Source organism: Onychomys torridus, chromosome 8, assembly GCF_903995425.1.
Source record: "Onychomys torridus chromosome 8, mOncTor1.1, whole genome shotgun sequence".
NCBI classification, from domain to species: domain Eukaryota; kingdom Metazoa; phylum Chordata; class Mammalia; order Rodentia; family Cricetidae; genus Onychomys; species Onychomys torridus.
This window is the reverse complement of record NC_050450.1, coordinates 71,511,955-71,529,089: the sequence shown is the minus strand read 5'-3', so window position 1 is coordinate 71,529,089 and position 17,135 is coordinate 71,511,955.

Sequence of the window (17,135 nt, the reverse complement as noted above, 5' to 3'; positions counted from 1 at the left end):
CAGAGAATAGAACAGCCACTAGCTACAGAGGCTAGAAAATGGTGGCACTCATGCCTTCAATCCTAACATTCCAGAGACAGAAATCCTTCTGGATCTCTGTGAGTTCAAGGCCACATTAGAAACAGCCAGGCCTGGTGACTCACGCCTTTAATCCCAAGAAGTAAGCCTTTAATCCCAGGGAGTGATGGCCGAAAGTAGAAAGATATATAAGGACCAGAAGCTACAAGCATTTGGTTAGTTAAGTTTTTAGGCTCTGGAGCAGCACAGTTCAGCTGAGACCCATTCGGATGAGGACTCAAGAGACTTCCAGTCTGAGGAAACAGGATCAGCTGAGGAACTGGTGAGGTTAGGTAGCTGTGGCTTGTTCTGCTTCTTTGATCTTCCAGTGTTCACCCCAATACCCGGCCCAGGTTTGATTTTATTAATAAGACTCTTTAAGATTCCTGCTACATGCTGGTTGGGAAAGACCCAGGCCTAACACATCCAGAAGGAGGTGCTGGGACATTTTGGGAAGAGGGGGGACAAGGGAATGGGATTAGAAAGGGAGGTTAAGTCTTGGAAGCTGTGAGTGTTCTGATGGAGAGACTGCTCAGAACTGTAGAATGTTCCCTCCAACAGGATAGGGGACTCACTTTAAGAGTCATTACAAGCTAGGTGGTGGCTCATGCTGATAATATGATAATATAGAGAACCTGCAGCAGGGTGATTGCAGAAAGGTCAGACCAGCAGCTATGCTATGTAATGGGTCCCAGGCAAACCTGCGCTACAATCTGAGTCTCTGTCTCAACCCCCTGCACTCTAAATTTATTTATTTATTTTTGTTTGTTTTTTGAGGTTTTTAAAAAATATTTATTTATTTTTGAGGCAGGGCTTCACTATGTAGCTCTGGCTGTTCTGGAAATCACTATGAAGACCAGGCTGACCTCAAATGCACAGAGATCTACCTGCCTCTACCTCCTGACTGCTGGGATCAAAAGCATATGCCACCATGCCTGGCCCCCCTCTGCTCTGAAACAGGTCTTTGCTATAGGGTGAAAAGGGCTGAGGAAAAAACACCCTGTACCTGACTAGAAAAACAAACAAACAAACAAAACAAAACAAAACAAAAACAAAACAAAACAAAACCCTGACTTGACCTCAGGACCAGGGCTTGAAATCCCTGAGCTTGCCCCAGAGTCAGGCTGCAGAATCCCACCAATCCCCCTGAACTTGCCCCAGAATGAGACCACAAAACCCCACCAATCCAAAGCCACCCTGGAAAGCTCTATCCCCCCCCCCAAGAAACCCATTATAAGCTCTGTACCCTGTTCAGTTTGCTGCTGTTTCTCACCCTAGGGACGGACCCCTCCTGGATTCTTCCTGCCCAATAAATCTCTTGAGTGAGGTTTGTTGCGCCATGTGACATTTTCTCATGAGTGGAGCCTAGCTATAACAACTTTCTTTGGAGCCAGAGCAGAGTGGAGCAGAACAGAACCGCAACACTTTCACGGGGAAACTTTCCGGTAGGGGAGCAGAGCTGTAACACTTCTCCAGAGCAGAGCAGAGCTGTAACAACTCAGCTGGGGAAACCCTCCCCCTGCCTGAGCAGAGTTGTTACATTGGGAACCTTTCCCTGGAGCAGAGCTGTAAGCTGCTTACAGTGACCTGGTGGTATTCCTTGGCTTCTGACTGCCAGGATACCTCTCTATTCAAGTTCTGATGCTTACACTTACATCCAGGCCAGAGAAGACAGAGAGAGGTCTGAATGGGAACAAGTGAAGATAAAAGGATTGATGGTGGATGACAAGAATATTTAGGAAGGAGAAAGGAGAGAGCTATAGCAACATGGATGAGAAACTGAGAAAATGTTCAATTTTTCTAATGTCACCATGGTGATGGGATGATTGTTCCAAGATGGGTCAAGTGGTCCTATCTTGGTTCATACCCTTTCTAGCCCCACTCACCATGCTTATCCATTCTTCCTAATGTTGTACTTCTGTTTCCACTGGTCAGGGACTGGGGTGTAAGGGATGTCAGGGGTCTATAGAACTCCATACGGTTTCCAGGACCTCTGTTGGAACACAGAGGGGTGGAGATAGAATCTCAGCTGCCCATAGGGTTCTGCTTAGGGACTGATGCCTTTTCCAGAATCTACAGACTCAAGCCCCTCATGTCCCCTACCTTGCCCCAAGGAGGATTCCAATGAAGAATAGAAGATGGCTTTGGCTCCACATAAGACTGGGTTCAAATCCCAGCTCTACCACATAAATATAAAACCTGTCAGACCCTTCAGCAAAAACCATTTTAAAGGAACAGTTCAGTTAGGCCACTGCTGGAGACAACACCTAGATGTGGGCACCAGGAGTCATCTCCTTGAGTCGTTCCCTAAGGCCCAGTATCTTTTGTCAGGCACACCAGAACCAACAAAACCCAGCCTGTGACTTAGGAAACATTCTACTAAGACACAAATGTCCCAAGGACCAGTTGCTCATCTCCCCTGCCTCCCCAGGCCCAATCTACCCAACAGCCCTTTGTCTGTCACTTTTCTCAGGGTAATCTGGGGTTTATGGAATTTTCTTTTTTAATGGAGGGGGGGCGCACTGGAGAGATAGCTCAGCCATTAAGAGCATTTGTTGCTCTTGCAGAGGACCCTGTTTTGTTCCCAGCACCCACATAGTGACTCACAACCATCTACAACTCCATTTCTAGGGGATCTGGTACCACCTTCTGGCCTTTGCAGGCATCAGGCACACACATGGTGCACACATTCACATGCAGGCAAAAAACATACACATAAGATAAAAATAAGTTTTAAAAAAATTTTTAGAGTGTCGTAAAAATAACACTAGCATAAAATCACGTCAGGACTTGTTCTCAGAATAAAAACAGTCACAGCACAAAAAACAGTCTTCAGTGAAAACGTGAGCAAGCAATCTTACCAGAATATGGGGTGCATGCCTCCTGCACTAAATGCCATTCAGAAGCCCCCTGGAGAGGAGCTCCCCCCATTAGGAATGACTCATCTCCATCCAAAGAAAGGGGAGAAAGTGAGCTGCATTTATAGACAAACCCAAGCACTACTTCCTGCTGTTCACAGAGTTAATGCCCAAAGAGCAAGGTGAGGCCGGATATCATAAGGTGATGCACACCTGTGATTCCAGCATGTGGGAATCTGAGACAGAGACCCTGATGTGTGTGTGTGTGTGTGTGTATGTGTGTGTGTGTGTGTGTGTGTGTGTGTGAGAGAGAGAGAGAGAGAGAGAGAGAGAGAGAGAGAGAGAGAGAGAGCAGAGAGCAGGGAAGAGGATAGGTTGGTACCTATTTTACTTGCAATACAGATAACTTTAAATTATCCAATAGGGTCATAGTTACCTCTGTTGGGACCATCTGGAACATCCTAGCTTGTGCAGAGAAAGGGAGTAGAGTGGGGTTTGGGAAGGTTGCACATGCGTTAGCTAAAATATATCTGCCTGGTCAAAGATTAAAACAGCTAACTAGTAATGGCTCCAATCTCATACCTCTGATTCACTCAGTAAGCCAAAGGTAGAGGATGCAGGACTGGTTCCATGTCCTGATGACACTGTTAGTGGCCACAGGCACCATCAGATTCTATGGCTTGTGCTGAGAACTCTGGACATAGACATCTCTCTGTCACTGAGGCCGAAGCTCCTTCTTCTGCCACAGGCTGGTGTGGGTGCTGGAGACTTCCTCCTCTTTCTCCCTTCTCCTGCCTTCTCTTCCCCTCAGCTGGCCAGCCACTGGCCTCTCCTTCTGTGCCCCAATTCAAGCATTTTTTTCTAGATCCAGATTACACTGAATTCGGGGGTGGGGTGGAGATCACCTGTTCCTTCTACAGTCCCTAGGAACCTGCTATGGTTCCTGTCCTAAGCCTGTTTGTTTTCTAGGAGGACCCACTGAACATAATCTGAGACATCATCTCTCCATCCTCCCAGACACAAGTGGCCCTAGGAAACAAGCACATGCTTGCTATTCAACGGTCCAGAAGGCCTGTGATTTCAGCAGGTGGAGCTGCACTAAAGTCACCTGCTAGCTGGCCCTGAGAGTAGGTGAGCTGGCAGTGCTGGAGAGAGGAGCATGTGGCTTCTAGGGGGAGATCAGGAAAGGGATTCAGGACAAGCCCAGTATCCTGGGCTTGAAGGATGCCTGCACATATCAGTAGGGGTTTTAGCCATCAGCAACCGAAAATAGGTCTGGCCAAAGCAAGCAGGAAAAGGATTTTTCTGGTTATGGGAAAGTCAGTAGAAGTTATGGGAGAGTCTATAGATCCACCAATCAATTGGGATGAAGGAGATTTTAAGACCCGGCAACACAGCTAAATTTCAATCACAGAACACGAATTGTGAAGCACTGTATTGTACCTATGGCTCCAGGATTCATGTGTGCATGTCATCACAGGTGCCCTAAGAATGAGTTCTTCACTACTTTCTGGGTACCACTGGCCCCATTTCATGAGTCTGACTGATTCCAACTAAAGTCACATGTTCATGAGCCAACCAAAAGGGACTGGAGCCTGTCAAACTCCCAAAGATGGAACCAGGTGCCTTCTGGGTAGGGAACACACCACAGAAGCATGGAGCCTCCTGATCCAGGCTGTAAGATTCATGGTCCTTCCCAGTTGCCCCTGCATGGGCAGGAAGGAAACTACTTTGTACACTAGGGCACTTGTGGCTTCCAAAGTCATTTTGGCTGTAAATGAGAGTGAACCAACTCACACTAACTCAAGATAAAAGGGTGAGTGTGCCCTTCCTTTGTCACAGATAAAGGCCTGTGTCTTAATCCCCATTTCTATGCATCAACATGTCCTCTGACCTAAGGGAAGTATAAGCACAGAATTTCTAATTTTTCTTTTTAAATACAAGATTGATTAATTGATTTTAGCTTTTTCAAGACAGGGTTTACCTGTTTAGCCCTGGCTGTCCTGGAACTAGCTCTCCAGACCTGACTGGCCTCAGACTCACAGAGATTCACCTGCCTCTGCCTCCTGAGTGCTGGGATTAAAGGTGTGTACCACCACCACCCAGCTAGATTTATTTTTCCTTTATATGTATGAATGATTTGCCTACATGTATATTCTGCACCATATGCATGCCTGGTGCCAGTGGAGGCTGGAAGAGGGTGTTGGATACTTTGGCACTGGAGTTACAGATGGTTGTAAGCTAGCATGTGGGTGCTAGGAACAAAACCCAGCTCCTATACAAAGTGACAAGTGCTCTTAACCACTGAGCCACCTTTCCAGTCCTGTCATTTCTTTCTTAAAACCCAGCTCACATTTTATTTGCATCATTAAGTCTTCTTGTTGGAACACAAGTCTACCCAACTCCCTTTCAGACTTAATTAAATGTCTGCTACAATTCTTTGCTGTTTTTGTGTGTAGGTTTAAACCTCTGAGTTTGGGCCAGCAAGATGGCTCATGGTACAGGAGGTATGAACTTGTGGCCAAGCTTGGAGACCTGAGTTGGATCCACATGGTGGAGGAATAGAACTGAACACTACAAGTTGCCCTCTGACTTCTGCATGCACACCATAGTGTACACATTTGCATACACACACATGCACACACATAAACAAACAAACAAACAAATAAACAAACAAGTTTTTAAAAAATTCTAGTTACATAGCTGGAAGTTTTTCTGTGTCCCGCCTGGTCTGCAGCCACTTAGGCCCAAGTAAATGCAGAGAGGCTTATATTATTTTTAAACTATATGGCCTAATGGCTCAGGCTTCTCACTAGCTAGCTCTTACATCTTAAATTAACCCATTTCTATACATCTATATTTTGCCATGTGCCTTGTGGCTTAATGGTACTTTACATCTTGCTTCTTCTGGCAACAGCTAGCATCTCCCAGCTCTGCTTTTCTCCTTCCACTCTCTCTAGTTGGAATGTCCTGCTTAACCTTATTCTGCATCACCATTGGCCAAACAGCTTTATTTATCAACTAATCAGAGCAACACACATTCACAGCATACAGAAAGACATCCCACAGCACTTCCCCTTTTCTGTCTAATCAAAAAGGAAGGTTTTAACTTTAACATAGTAAAATTACATAGTATAGAACAGTTATAAAGCAAGAATTACAGTTAAAATATCTCGTCTATTTGTACTTGGCAAAATTAAAGAAAATATTTTAACTATCCTGTATTTGTTTGTGAGTCTAAAATTTTATATCTAATTTATCTTTTCTCATAATCAAGGAAAATTATAACTATCTAGTCTTCAACTACATCAAAGACCTCAGAAGAATATAATATCACCTAAGTAAACAGGAAATGCATTGTAAGCAACTTCCAAAATTCTGGAAATGACAGAGACAGCTGCCTGCCTGGACAGTCATCCAAAGTTCCTCTGTAATGTTGAGGCATTCATCTTCAGCCAATAGACCTAGAGGTTTTTAGTCACTTCTCCCTGTGTCCTGTAGAATATTTGGCAGTCTCCTCTGTGAAGTAGGAACCTGAAGACCATTTTGCCTTGCAAGGTCAGTGGTGACCTTCCTGTGGGTCCTGCATGTCCAGTTTATACAACATATTGTTGATCAGTCTATGCAAGGGCACTTTTTTGCCCAGTGGCTAACTTTTACAACAGTGAAAGTGCCGCTTGGTGGTCAGGTATTTGCCTGGCATGTATGAGATCCTGAATTTAATCTCCGTAATAAATCATGTACTATCCAATAGAGTATTAAAGTAAACATTGTATTTAATTAAAAAGACCACAGTGTTGTAGAAATTTAGTTTATATAATTTAAGGATTGACATGTTGGGTTCTGTGTACACAGTCTGATTTTGTATAAATGTTGCATTACATATTTAATGAGTTGCAAAAATAAAGTAAAAACAGAGGACAATATGTAACACAGACACTACAATAGCATATAAAACCTAAAGATTAAAGATGTTCTATTTGGCTCTTTACACAAACTATAAAGCCAAGACTCATAAAGACTTTGTTTGTGGGACTATTGTATGGTTGGGACTATAAGTTGCCCCCTTCTCAATTTCCCTCCTTTTCCTTTTACTAAAGAGGCACCACTGAATATTGACAGGACACATGGCCATCAACTACAGTTTCAGCCTCCCTTGCAGCTATACAGAGCCAAATGCCTGAACCTTGGCTCAACTAATGTGAAAAAAGTTCCGTGTGTAACTTACACTTCCCATCCTTAAAAAGGAAGCTGTCAGAGACCACACAGTCTCTGCATCTTCTTCCTACAGATTTGGAGAAGACAAGGAACTGGGAAGCCAGGGTTGATCCTGTAAGTAATGACAATAGTGGAAGGGAGCCTCAAGATGGAAAGATCTCTGGGCGATGTCATGGACAGCCATCCATCTACCTAGAACCATTTGCCTATCTCTGAGAGGGGGAACCTTTCCTTCTGTATGAGCCACATTTTAGGTGATCTTTTTGGTTTCTGTCTGGCCTGATGACTGACAGGTAGCTAGATAGACAAGTGATTGGCCATTAGATAACAAAAACAAGAACTCCAAGACCCCAAGGTCCTCTGTCCCTCTATCTCTGTGTTTGTGTGCCAACTTCCTTCCCCCTTTTGCGAAAGGGATCTCTATGTGTGCAGGGAACATGGCTTTACATATGCATCCCCAAAGCCCTAATATCCAATTGGGAAAATACCTTGTCCCTGTAGCTCCAACTTAGAAACCACAGAGAAGGGAGCTGGGGAGATGTCTCAGTGGTTAAGAGCACTGGATGCTTTACTAGAGGGCTTAAGTTCGGTTTCTAGTGCTCAGATGGTGACTCACACCCTCTGTAACTCCAGTTCAAGGAGATTCAGTGCCCTCTTCAGCCTCAAGGGCACTAGGTATGCACATATGTGTACCAGGTATGCAATATACTTGCAGACAAAACACTCACCCATTAAATAAATAAAAATAAATGTTTAAAAAATTTAAATCACAGATAGAGCTCTATGTGGATGATTCTGAGTCACATGCTTACCTAGTTCAGAAGCTTCCAAGGAGAAGGGTGAAGATTTTGGGATTCAGAAGACATGTGGCAACAGCTAGAAATGTTCTTAGATGTTATAACAGTCTGGGATAAATACTGTGGGCATTTGGTGGGTACAAACCAGGATGTAGTGAATAGCTGTTCTGTCTATGACCTTGAAACACCACCTCTGGAAATGTAGCAGGTAATTACCCTAAGTACCTGCCCCTGGGGCATAGCTCAGGGATACCCTTAAGACTTGAGATGCACAAAGGCCTGCTCTCTTTGCTCCCTTGTGGGACTTGGATGCTGGGACAGTTTCCAGGCAGAAGAACTACATGGGACTGTGCCTCACCTTTTCCAGGACCCTGTGACAATTCCTCTGTTCTATCTTGTGAGTTTTCCTTTCTTAATAAATCTCTTTGCCCTTTGAACAGACTCCTTTGGGCTACATGGCCTGAAGGAGGCGGTGCTTCTTGCCTTAGTACATGACCTCTTCAAAGGGAGAGGGGTCATGATGCCCCTCTCCCTGGTTCCTGCTTCCTAACATGAGTGGATGGCCAGGTGGATCCAGTCAGAACAGAGGACAACTTCAGCTGTTCATATTCATTCTGCATTCATGAGTGTATTTCCTCAATTTATACCTTAATAAATTCCCTAACACTTCTTAAGCAGACTCCTGTGGATTTCTTTTTTTGTTTGTTAGTTTTTGATTTTTGTTTGTTTGTTTTTCAAGACAGGGTTTCTCTGTGTAGCTCTGGTGCCTGTCCTAGATCTCTCTCTGTAGACCAAGCTGGCCTCAAACTCACAGAGATCCACCTGGCTCTGCCTCCCAAGTGCTGGGATTAAAGACATGCACCACCGCCACCCGGCTCCCATGGGATTTCATGCTTTACTTCATGCCCACATGGATGGGCCATCCCCACAGCCCTTACCCACATGGAGAATCCTGTAACTCCTGCCTGCTGGCAGCAGCTCAAATCCTGCCCATGGAGGCCAGTAATTTCTGCTCTGCCAGACACACACCTACAACACCATCTAACCCACACCTATGTTCTGCAGTCCAGAGCTAGCTGCACGTGGCCAAGTGACCTTTCACAGAGCCACCCACTCAAGTCTGTGTGGTTCCTGAACAGACCCACTGGGGCTGCTTGCTCATACCCATGAGCCTCCCGGAACCAGCACTTTTGGCACTCCCTAGACCAGCACCAGCAGCAGATCGAGCTGCTGCATCCCAGGCCAAGGATCACAGCTGAACACCAGATGCACTGCCCACCCATGTAAGTGTGTAATGGCATATGATCCAGGCAATATTGCAAAGACCGTCCCTTTACCTTTAAAACAATTCGGTGTGGCTGATGCCAACTACATCTTTTGAAATACCTGCTTCTAGCTGCTGCTGCCACCATCTTGTGCACATAGCCAGCCCTGCAGCACCTCCAGCCTCAGAGCTATCTGTAGGTATCCCAGACAGCACTTCCAGCTGTTCAGTATATTACCTCATTTGTTGTGATCCTGTTTACTCTGCCCAGTACTCACAGGTAGAGGTTGCCTGGGTTAGTATTTGATTCACAGGAGCCCATTCAAGGAACTAAGTTGGCTCACACCAGACCTGTTTTGGTGCCACACCTGCAACACCTACTGGCAAACCATCAATACTACATCCAAAAATCATTGAATGAACCAGTCATTTGTCCAACTTGCTCAGTTACATCTGGAACAGCTGGACACTTATGACAATCTCTCAAGGATCTTATCTGAGGTAAATTACATAACTTTACACCTTAAACTGATAAATAAATTAATTAATAAACACATAAAACATAAAAAGGTTCCTTTACAAATTTTAAGACTCTCTCACACAATGGCAGATAATATTACTACTCAGGAATTTAAAAACGTCTTTTTTTTAAAAGATTTATTTATTATGTATATGGAAGAGTGCACCAGATCTCATTATTGATGGTTGAGAGCTACCATGTGGGTGCTGGGAATTGAACTCAGGACCTCTGGAAAAGCAGCCAGTGCTCTTAACCTCTGAGCCATCTCTCCAGCCCAGGAATTAAAAAACTTCTTTGTTTGCACTATAGATGAAATTTCACAAGACATATATGACCTTCCTGGGATGTATACAGTTTTTACCATATGGGCGATTAGCATAGTAATTCATATCATATCATTAAAAACTGGTTTAATAACATCAAAAATAAGACATTAATGGAGCTGATTCAGACTTTGCAAAGTGGTAATGAGAACTGAAAGAAAAGGATTCTTTCTTTGGAATCTGATAATTTACCACAAGAACTTCAGGCTGCTAATAATAACTGAACAATCAGATTTAATTCTATTGATAATAAATGTGAATACCCAGTGAATAAAATAGTAAATCTTCAGAGCAATATTAATGCCATACAGATAATTACTAAGGAGAAATGGTCATGATTAATTAATAGAATAAAGTCTTTGGAATCATATGTTTCTGGTGAACATAAAAAATTGTTTGAGTCCATGAAGTCACTGGAATAATTTACAGTGCAGGAGGTACAGACTCTAGAAAAATATGTGATTAATCAATCTCAGGCTTTGGAGGACTCTGATAGATCTGAGAATAAGGGTGATAACAAGCAGAAGGTCGAGGCTATAGAAGTCATAACATTGCCAGTACCTGACAGAGTTAGAGATGACTTACCAAAGGTAACAGGTAGTTCGTATACAATGGCAGATCCTGTCATCATTTGTGAAAAGCCAGCAAATGATAAACATCCTGAAGGATATGTAGAATATATCTGGCAGTCTATTCATATGAGAGATTTAAAGAATATCAAGGATGCTGTAGTTACCTATGGTATACATTCAACATGTGTGAAACAAATGTTAAATACATAGTGATCTAGAAACAGCATCATGCCTAATGATTGGAATCAGTTAATATCTGCTGTGTTAGAATATAGCCAGCAGTTACAATGGAAAAGCTGATTGAGAGAAGAAGCTAAGATCCTTGAGCAGCAAAGTAAGATTAGAGGTTTTGAGATCCCCAAGATCAAATTCTTGGTGAGGACTTCTTCACTAATATAAATGTACAATCTACCTTTGTTGAGCATACATTATCCATATGCTGTACAGCAGCCTTAATTGCTTGGGAAACAATTCCAGAACCAAGGAGACCAGCTGAGCTAGATACAAAGGTCTTCCAGGGATCAAAAGAACCATTTACTGATTTTTTTTATGAAGACTGACCAAGGCTATAAACAAGACAATATCAGACTAAGAACTAAGACAAGTATTAACTCAATTTTTGGTTTTTGATAATGCTAATATAGAATGCAAAAGGGTACCTGCACCTTTAAAGATCAGATCACACCCATAGAAGAATGGATCCAACACATAAACAATATTGAGTCTCTTAACTATTGTGATGAGGCTTGGATAGGAGAGGTGATTTCCAAAGGTGGATGGAGGCATTAAAGTACCAAATGTTTTGACTGTGGTACACTAGGCCATATAAGAAGAAATTGTACACAGGGCGCTCCTAGAATCAATGCTTCTAGAAATAACCCAAACAGGAGACCCTAACCTTCTGGATTATGCAGAAGATGCAGCAAAGGCCAACACTGAACCAACAAATGCAGATCAACAAGAGTCATATGAGGCAATCCTTTACCATTGGAAAACACCTCAAGTGGGCTTCTTGCAGGCCCCCAAATCAAACGTGGTCCAGTCATTTCTGGTCACTGTGGAGGAAAGTCCTCCCCAGGACAAGTAAATAACCCAGTGCCTAATGTAAAGAACGATACTGCACTGAATGGTAGAACAACTTTGATAGCTGGCTCAAAAACTCCAAAAATCACAATAAAAATGAATATTTTGCCAGACTGCTGTAAATGAATAAAGACCAAAGCTTAGAGTGTGAATTAATAACCTTATTCTAGAAGGCTTAGTGGACATAGGTGTGGATATGACTATAATTATGCCAAAATCAAGGCATCTGAATTGGTCTCTTCAAGAGGTAGGTGTCCAACTTCTGGGAACTGGAAGCTTATCTCAGGTAAAACAAAGGGAGGACAGAGAGGAAGGCTGAAGCCATATATGGTAAATGTAGCAGTGAATCTTTGGGGCCAACATCTGTTACAGCAATGGAATACCTAGATTAAAATTCCTTCAATCTCAGAAGTGGAGTATAGACCAATTCGTGTATCTTGGAATAATACTATAAGATACTATAAAAAACAGACACCAACCATTCAGGCTGTACATAAACAGAGCACAACTGCCATTGAACTCTCAGAGGTACCAATGGCCCTAACTTTAAAATGGCTAACTAATAAACCTGTCTGGTTTGGACAATGGTCTATGACACAAGAGAAACTACAAGCCTTAGAACAGCTAGTTCTGGAGCAGTTAAATGCTCAACACATTGAAGAATCTACCAGCCTTTGGAATTTTCCTGTATTTGTTATTAAAAAGATATCTGGTAAATGGAGAGTGCTGACAGAGCTGAGAATCATTAATAAAGTAATTCAGCCTATTGACTCCTTACAGAATGGGATACCCTTACTCTCTCTGTTACCTAAAGAATGGCCTATTATATTTATTGACTTAAAAGATGGTTTCCCCCCCCACAATATCTCTACAAGAAAAGAATAGAGAAAAATTTGCCTTCACACTATCTACTTATAATAATTCCTAGCCAGTCAAGAGATATCAATGGGAGGTCCTCCCACAGGAAATGTTAAATAGACCCATCCTGTGCCAATATTTCATGCAAAAACCATCAGAAATAATTCATGCACTATTTCCACAATCTATAATTTACTGTTGTATGAATGATATCTTATTAGCTGACTTAAAATCAGATACTTTAGAAAGCATGTTTAAAGAAGTAAAGAAAGCTTTGCTTTCCTGGGGATTACAAATTGCTTCTGAAGAGATACAAAGAGGAGATTCTGTTAATTACTTAGAATATAAGATAGAGCTACAAAAAATTAGAACCCAAAAGGTACAACTCATGAGAGATTGATTGTGGACTCTTAATGATTTTCAAAAGTTGTCAGGAAGCATTTCCAACCTCCAGACCATCACTGGAACACCTGAGATGGACTAGTAAATTCGACCAATGCCCTACAAGGGGACAAGGACTTAAACAGTCCAGGAGAATTGTCAGCTGAGGCTGAGAAGGAGTCGGCTACGGTAGAAAAGAAAATATGAGAGGCACATGTGGATCCTGTGAATCCAGAACTTAACCGCATTCTGGTCATACTCAACTCCAGACACTCCTCACAGGGATTCTGATGCAGAGGGAAGATATTATATTAGAATGGACATTTCTATCATGTACACCAAGTAAGAAATTAAAGACAAATGTGGAAAAGATCTCTGATTTGATTCTAAAAAGAAAATTAAGACTTCGTCAATTGATAAGAATGGACCCAGCAGAAATTGTAGTACCTTTAACTAAAGAGGAAATTTCCTCACTATGGAAAGATAATGAATACTGGCAAAGAGTCTGCAGTAAATTTTTGGGAGAGATTAACAATTGTTATCCCAAAAGAAAGAGAACAGAATTCATAAAAAGAACTGAATGGGTCCTTCCTCACATTGTAAGTCAGAAACCAATCTCTGAAGTCCTCACATTCTATACTGATGTAAATAAATCAGGAAAGGCAGTATATAAATCAGAAAATTTAAGTATGGTAGTCCAAAGCCCTTACAATTCTGTATAAAAGTCAGAATAGTATGTCATTCTTATGGTACTTATGGCCTTCACAGAACCTCTTAAATATAGTCACTGACTGCCAATATGCAGAGAGAGTTGTTTTACATATTGAAACTGCTGAATTTATTCCTGATAATATAGAATTAACTTCACTGTTTATGCAATTACAAGAAATCATCAGAAATAGGGAACACACATCAGATCCCTTATGGGTCTGCCAGGTCCTCTAGCACAAGGGAGTGACGAAATTGATTCATAGGTAATGTGCTAGACACCTCAGAATTTCATAAGAAACATCATGAAAATAGCAAAGATTTGAAAAGGAACTTTTCTGTCACTTGGCAACAAGCCAAGAAAATCGTAAAAAAAAAAAAAAGCGTCCCACTTGTTCATTCTATAACCAAATTCCATTACCTGCAGGAAGCAATCCTAAAGGCAGATGGGTGTGTTTCATTTTTCAGAATGTGGAAGATTAAAATATGTACACCATGCCATTAACACCTACTCAGGATTTCAATGGGCAACTCCTAAGAGTTCTGAAATGACTGACTCTGTGATTACACACCTTTTAGAAGTTATGATCATCATGGGAATACCTGTACAAATTAAGACTGACAATGCTCCAGCATTTGTCTCAAATAAATGAAACAGTTTTTTGCTTATTACAATAAAAGCATGTTACAGGTGTACCACACAATCCCACAGGCCAAACAGTCATAGAAAGATCTAATCAAACTTTAAAGAATATGCTAAATAAACAGAAAGAGGTAACAATGACCCCTAGAAATAGATTGCATAACACTTTATTAACCTTGGATTTTCTCCATGCTGATGAGAAAGGGACAATAGCCGCAGAGAGACACTGAATAGGAAAAAACTCCTGAGCTAAACCGACTGGTTTACTTCAAAGATTATGTTGACCTCGGAATGGAAATGAGAATATGTCCTATGTTGGGGAAGGGGTTTTGCTTTTCCTTCTGCAGGAGAATAAAAGCTATGGATACCAACAAAGTTAATAAAAATTTTATTTGAACAGGAGAAATCCCTTGATGAGAAGAAGCAATAGCTCATCCACCAATATGAGAATTCTATAAGTTTTAAGGAAAACTCAACAAACAAAGGTTGGGACAGGGTTCTGTTTTTTGTCTTTACAGAATAATAGGAATACCCATCTTCAAGAAATCAAAAGGACTTGGACACCCAGACATCTACAGCAGAAGGGAAGAACTTATTGGTACCAATATGCTCCACAGGCAATCTCTGAAGTCTCCAAAAGGAAGATGGGGCCCCACAACAACAGCTCTTCCCAGTCCATAATGATGCCATTGAACCAAAAAACACTTTGGACTGCAAACTCTTCAGAACATTTCTAAGATGAGATGGTCCATCATATTAGACTTCTAGCCAGAACCTCAGTTAACCTTACCCATTATTCTGAGACTGGCTACAAACATTACAATTAGTCCTACAGAGACTTAACCATTTGGCTTTCTTTCCCACAGAGATACTGTCACCCCCTCAACAGCAGAAATCAACTTTAAGAAAACAATGCCCCCTCTCCTAAAAGTTTTCATTTCTCTCAGGGTTATGGGTAAGTTGTTACAGGGTTGCAGGGAACAATAAAACTTAGATTCAGGATTCTTTTTTTGGAAAAGAAAAAAGGAGAATGGACAGGTATAGTATATTAAGGAGAGTATTATATATTCTACTAAACTAATTTAGCAGACTATCAGCCTTAGATAATTTGGACTGATATGGATTCTTGTATATGGATACAAATTAAAACTATTTTTCTGCTCCTATTTAAGATAATTTGTATATTGATACAAATTCAAAACTTGATTGTCATATTGTACATATATTCCTACTCCTAAGTGAAATATTTTATATATTGATACAAATGTAAAATTATATTTACCATTTTATATGTATGTTCTACCTCTGTTTAGGATATTTTATATATTGATACATATTAAGGATATTGTTATCATATTGCATTATACATTTCTATCTCCATTTAAGGTGTATTTTGTGTATTGTCACAATTTTGAGGTCATTGTCCTTATACTGTACCTCGGTTTAAAGATTGCTTACCCTGCTAATGTAAAGCCTTAGTCCTTAGGTTATTTAGATAGATAAGACTTACAGATTAATAGTCACCCATGAGTGTCATATCTATAGTTGTATTAGTTGTGCTTTCCAGATTTACAAAAATTTATGTCTAGCTAACCAGAGTCTCAGAGTGCCAAGGCTGAACATTTGTTTAGACCAATCCTATGAACTCTCCAGGAGCCCCATGGAATGTGGCCACTTGTCATCTCCTGGTCTAAGCTACCACTGTTTCTCCTTGGGTACTGCTAGAATTTCAAATGTTGTCCAGTAACACCTGTGGTCCGGGAATCCCTCCACATAGCTGCCAAGACAGGGGCACGTTCCTCCTCTGCCCTAAACTCTAGTACATTTGCCATTTCACTAGGAGAAAATGTATCTTGGCATTCACCTGCCAGGCCGTCTTCATTCACCCACCATGCCCTTTATATCTGTATTCACCCACCAGGCCCTGACTGCACTCACCTGCCAGGCCCTGACTGCACTCACCCACCATACCCTGTATGTCTGTATTCACCCACCAGACCCTGACTGCACTAACTTGCCAGACCCTGACTGCACTCACCTGCCAGGCCCTGACTGCATTCATCCACTAGGCCCTCTTCTGTCTGTATTAACCCACCACACCAGCCCCTATCTGCACTCACCTGCCAGGCCCTGACTGCACTCACCTGCCAGGCCCTGTCTGCATTCACCTGCCAAGCCCTGTCTTGGGGTCTCATTTCTTCTCAGGCACATGTCTGCCCTCTTTTTACTATTCTTTTCAAAACATATTTATTTATGTTTGTTTATTTTATGTGCCTGCATGTATGTCTGCATACCACACACATTCCTGGCTTGATGTTCATGGAGGCCAGAAGAGGGTGTTGGATCCCCTGGAACTGGAGTCACAGACGGTTCTGAGCTGCCATGTGGGAATTAAACCCAGGTCCTCTGGAAGAGCAGCCAGAACTCTAAATCTCTCCTGTTCCCCCCCCCCTAAAAATTTATTTATTTTTATTTTATGTGTATGAATGTTTGCCTACATATGTGTATACATACCATGTACATGCCTGGTGCCAGCAGAGGCCAGAAGAGGGTGTCTGATCCCCTGGAACTGGAATGACCAGTAGCTGTCAGCTGTCTCGTGGGTGCTGGGAACTGGACTCAAATCCTCTGCAGGAGCAGCCAGAGTTCTTAACTGCTGAGGTGTCTCTCCAGACCGCTTCACTTTCTTAAAACTTAATTTTTTAAACTTACATATATATGTCTGCTTGTATGCCACATGTGGGCAGGTACCCATGGAGGCCAGAAGAGGGCATCAGATCCCCAGGAGTGAATGCTGGGGACCAAACCCAGGTCCTCTGGATGAGCAACAATCCCTCTTAACTACTGCTGAAC